Below are 6,000 nucleotides of genomic sequence, written 5' to 3'. Positions count from 1 at the left end.
TCTGCACATTGCTTTAATACTTATTGAACTTGACTGAAAATCTGTTACCTGCTTAAATTTGTATGTTGAAATCAAGTCATGCAAACCCTACAAAAAGCACGATTAATAACACAGATGTATAGCAGGGGAATTACGTGTCTCTCAGAAACGAGGTAATATGGACTAGAATAAACTCACAATATTCCACATCCCCAAAATAACGTTCCCCCTTAAAATCCAGTACAGAGGAAGGGACGTCATTTAGTCCGTGCTTCAATAGAAGTGACATATGTCCCCTGACATAATTCACTTCGGAAAACGCAGCGTTAGGCAATCCTACCCGCCGGTTAACACCTACTGTCCCCGTGCCGACGCCTTTCGGCACCGGTTGCCGTCGCGGCGCAGGCGGCAGCGCCGCGGACGCAGCTCTTCCGCCGCGTGGAAATACTAGAGCGCCCCCTGCCGTCGGAACGGCCGCCCCGCTCAGCCCGCGCCTCTGCCGCCGCTGGGTGCAGCAGGGAAACGGCTTCACAGCGACCGTTCGACAAGGGGCGGGCCGGGGGGGGCAAAAATCGAATTTAAACTTTTAAATGTTATCTTCGCAGTCTTTCTACTGCCACCTAGTAAAAATAAATAGCTTTAAATCATTAAGGGCAAATATTGAGCCAACACTGTGCTACAAACCAAGGCCTTTGGTTAAAAAAAAGGTAGTAAATCAAACTCCCAGGTCGCTTAATCTTGAGGAAACCTACTCTCACCCACAAGGTAATATAACGTACATATACGTGGAAGGCACAAATGAAGGCTAGGGGCTGAAGAAGGTAAATTAAGCACTGAGTCTGGAAACATCCCACCAAGCTCATGTGCTTAACTGATGTTTCAAAGTGGTTCTAAACCTTCCCTTAGTCTTTGAAAAGTGTGAGAAATGTTTGAAAAACTGAACTGCCATACAAGTGCACATCTCTTCTCCTGTTTAATGTAAGGGAGCCTTCAAGCAAGCTGCTGCTTCAATAAATTGTCTACAGTGAAGTGACAGGAATAGAGATTTTGTGCTTAGTATCACCGACTATCCTATCGCATAAACATATAACTCAATCATAATATTTATAGTTAAAATAAAATATACTCTTGAATGCTGGATGAAAACACTCTGGACAACTCACAGTTCCAGAACAACAGTACTGGAATTAAGGATGTGAATGACACCTAGAAACTCAAATAAATGGGTTGCTTGTCAGAAATGCGGAGAGAGCTTGTTGCAGCTCTCACTTTGGCCAGGAAAATGGAGTTGAAGCAATACAACGTGTCCTCCCACTTGTACACAACACTGCAAAATATTTAAGGCGAGTATATTTTCCACATCGCCCCACCAGCAGTCACTCAATAAAGTGATGATTATTGATATTTCCACAGTTTCCAGGGAAACTAAAATTAATAATAGAATACTGTATTTCCACAGCTAACAACTTAGTGAAGAACAATGATTTATGAGCATATTTCTATAGTCATTCAAAATAAAGAATCAGCAGAATAAATTATTCTCATTTATAATGAGCAACATATATAAGAAGTACTGTGGGTCTTGTCAGTGTTTCTTCAACATATCAAGAAAAAGAGTAAGAATGGAATAAGGAAACAGTCATCATTTTATTGCCTTTACTTGCCTTTTTCTAACTAATTAGGTGACTAAGAGAAAGAAATCCCTTGTATGTATAATTCTTATATGATATAATAAGAGGGGGAGAGAAAAACACATTCTGTAGAAATTTGTTTGCCACTGCTCTTTTTGCTCCTTCCCTCATTTCCTCCACTTTTCTCCACAAAATAATAATTTGCCTAACAGGGAATGTTTCCTCCCACACCTCTTGGGATAGAAAAACACTGAGTATCTCATGTGCCCTCTGTGTTAGAAATGAGCACCTTCTATTTGAAAAGGGCTATGCGAAAAAAACAGGACTTGCTTTTCAGTTTAAGAGCATCTGGGTAACTAAAGTTATTTGTGAAAATTATTTCATTATTATATATGCAATAACTCATCTATAATCTCTAGATACTTATAAAATCTGATGTTTATTTTCTGTTTCACTACAGGACTGTGTAATTTAACTTACGGTCCTAAAAAGTATGGCTAGACATGAAACAACTATGATATATAGTATAACCATATTGTATAAAAGACTTTCCATAGAAGGTGCTGCGTATTGCACACACTGGGGAGTCAGGCACACATTGTACTGGCACACCACTGTTGTATAATCCAATACACAATATTTCTCTCAACATTTCAAATCACCTTTTAATATTGAAGAATGACTACTACTCTATAGACAGGTACAATACATCTTTTCTGACAAACCCTCTGCTGTATTTCAAGAAAGGGTCAATGTATTTTCAGGCATATTTTCCCTTTAGAGAATCACAGCTTTCTTCCATGTAGGCTCTTTGGCAGAAATGGATGGAGTTGACTGAAAAGTCCTTTCAGACTTTTGTTGTTCTTATCAAAGAAAAACAAACAAAGTCATTTTGATGCAAGTTTTTCTTCTCTTTGAAAAGAAAAATTGTGCCTTTTCATACATTACTCATTTCTAACTTCCCCACTTTCTCCTATTTTCTTTTTATTGTGTTTGTTCTACTTTCTTCAGTGGAATAAAGAGGAAAGACTGTGTTTCCCTACCTCCTTTTTTTTGCATTTAAGAAGGGAATGGTCCACAGAAACCAGGTAACAGCATACAAAACATTAGTTTATTTTCCGTTCATTCCAAACAGTGTCTTCTTTCTCCACCAATTCGGTTAACTAGTTAACCAGCAGGAGAATTTGACATGACATTTGACATCTTTCAAGCCGCAGGGTCCAAAGCTCTTCAACTCAACTCATGCAAGGCTCTTTTCAGGATAGCACCCTGTTTGCCTAATTCTCCAGCAAAGAAGCAGTAGAAAGGGAAACAATCATTACTCATCTGAACCATGCCCAATTTTATGAACAAATGTTTGACATGCAGCATTTTATTCAATAATCTTTCAGATCTTCTTGTTCTCAAATAAGAAGACCAATAATCTTGGCACTGGAGCATTGTTAGCACATCTCTGATCACCTGCAAACACTATTAGGCTGTGTGTTCCTACTATCCTCAACATTACCACTAAGCAAATCATCTGAACTGAAAAGCTAAAAAATACAATAAACGGTGGGAAATGGCTTGAAGGGAAAAAATGAGTCAGTAATGAAGTACCAGCACTTTCTGTGACAACATACTCAGGTTACTGCTACTGTTTCCAGCAATTAAAAAAAAAAAAAAAGAAACAATAGCTATTATTCAAGTGAGAGATACTTGTTATGATATCTAAGCTTTTGGTCCCAATTTTATCCCTCCACTACTGGTATTAGGTTTTATGTTGAAAGCAACTTTAGAGGTGAGCTGTTTACTATCTTAAGCAAGGATGTATTACACATTGATGATGGTTTAACAAGGGTTAACTGATGGTTTAACAAGGGTTAACTGGTTTACTTAACCACCTATGTGATTAAATTAGAAAAGAAGACCAGGTCTGTCACAGACAATTATATGCCTGCATGTATGTAGGGACAGTTGCCTACTGTCTTCAGTAGATGGCTGCACAGCTACAAATGCATTTAACACTTGTCTTTCAAAATGGCGATATGAGTCTTTGTTTCCCTGCCTGTAGAATAAGGACAAAAGCAGACTTTAAGAAAAAAAAAAAGCCTTATGCATCATGTTACTATTTTAACTGTAATATAAGTCGAGTTCAAATGAGGTAATTAATCATTAGCTTTTTTTTCCTCAGAAGACCTTTGTACTGCTTTCCATTATAAAGAAGGTGCAAATAAGGACTTCAAAAGAGATACTCATTGAGCAATCGGAAGTCTGGAATCCATTCACATCTGGCTTTCAGCGGTACTGTACTTTGAGTGAATCACTGTACGAGTGCCGTTTTGTTACCCATATAAATCCACTGGAATAAGAAGACCAATAAGTACAGAGAGAGCATTATTCTACGCTCCCACTGCGACTGAACAACAAAAAGAATGCTGGCAAGATAGCATTAGCTTTGGCCCTAGGTCAAGAGACCTGGCATTTAAAAAAGCTAACAGACTGAATCTGATCTTTATTTTCACAGCGTTAGCAGGGGTTTACGCACTAATCTAGGCCTATTGTAGATGTAAGAGGTAGGTAGATCCCCTTGCTGAATTGATGCAGATGAAGAATTACATCTCAGTATAATAAATGTCTCTCACTACCAGCTTAACAATTTGTCTTGCTCTATGTGTCACAGTGGCATTGAAATAGAATATTTATTAAAGCAAAACCAGTTTAATCTTAGGCTTCATCTTCCATCCAACACCTCCAAAGCATTTTATAATAGAAAACACATAGACTGTCCAGGTGTATAAACTGAACCAAATTCTGTTTTAACAGCAACAACAACAAACTGGAATCAAATCCACTTGACTTAGTCTATCTAGAGCAGCAAAGCAGGTCATGGGGAGCTAGGTTTGCATTAAGCATGCAACTGTGTATCACAGGATGGCTGCACTGAGCAGTGCCTTACTGCCTCGGTCTGTGCTAGCTGCCCTATAATTGTACAAAAACATCTTTGAAACTATCCCTGCCTCCATGTTTGAAATAGTAATCATTCCTAATACTATTATTAGGGGAAATAAACTGACAACACAGAGAAAGGTCCTGTCTGACACTTTTAAATCCATGTTCACTGTATCTCAGAAAAGATGCTGCAGAATCAGAAAAACCTCAGAGAGAAGTAGCATGGCGAAAGAACACTTTGGAATAATTTCTATACAGGCAATTGCTAGGCAAGCAGTCCCCGGCCAGGACTTACGAAGGATTATGACAACAATTTATAAATATCTGTATCACTGGCAGTGTCTAGAAATTGATTTGTTTGTTGTTTCTTCAAATAGAGTAATTACCTTGCATCATATTAAGCCATCAGAAAGGTTTAAAACAAGCAAAGGTGCTAGTTTTTCTGTCCAGCATATGGCTAAAGCTATGGAACTCCTTACCAAAAGGAGTATGATGTTGCAGAGGCTAGAGTATCACAAAGTTTCAAGGGCAAACTGGGTAAGTTCATGAACCGAAAGGTGTTGAAGATCACTGAAGTTAAAGAAAATATATGCTTTTCAGAAAGGTCCTGGAAGTTAAACTGGTGGAAGCACTGGGAGACTGCTAGGAACAAGTGTCATAATGTTTGCCATGATCTGCTACTTCTCCCTAATCATGTTTTTGACCCCCGTCAGATGGGACACAGGGCTAGACGGAACCTTTGGGCTGCCCTGTACAGGTACTCTTTTACATTCTTATATTCATTGTTCACTGGCAAAAAATAACCCTATATTTTGTTATGCATTCAGCCTCATCACTCACTCTGGGGGACACACTTATAGTAAAGTATTACTATGGGATTGCACAAGTCTCTTTATAAATCTCTTGAAAACTGCTAGAAAAACAAAATCACCCCATGATTAACTGGTACCATTTGAAAACTCCTCTGCTCTTATTTCAGTGAATTTTCATTTACATCTAGGCACTGGAATGATGAATGACCTTTGAAGACATGCAGAATACACCAAAGATTTACTATTTAGGTATTACAGAATTTACCACCTAAATTCCTAGAGTATAACTTCAGAAGACAGCTGCACATACTTGTGTCCCAAGGAATACAAATTTTCCATGTTTATGACACTTAGAAGTCAGGAATGTGGAGCCAGGATGTACAAGTTCTCTATCTACTCCAGTCTGCTCAGAGAGCCCACACACATTTGGCAGAAATCAACAAGCACCTATCTTAGCAAATCGGAACACAGTGAAGACTCTTTTAACTACCTTTTCCTTTGCAGATTAATCCTGATCAAAGACACCAAAATCTTAACTACAGCTTTGAATGATCTATGTTGGAATTTTCAAAATTTTATCACAGAATCACAGAATGGTAGGGGTTGGAAGGGACCTCTGAAGATCATCTGGTCCAACCCCCCTGCCA

This window comes from Phaethon aethereus, assembly GCF_964289735.1.
Source record: "Phaethon aethereus genome assembly, chromosome: 2".
In the NCBI taxonomy this organism is placed as follows: domain Eukaryota; kingdom Metazoa; phylum Chordata; class Aves; order Phaethontiformes; family Phaethontidae; genus Phaethon; species Phaethon aethereus.
The sequence above is the reverse complement of the archived record's forward strand: the minus strand, read 5'-3'. Positions refer to the sequence as shown.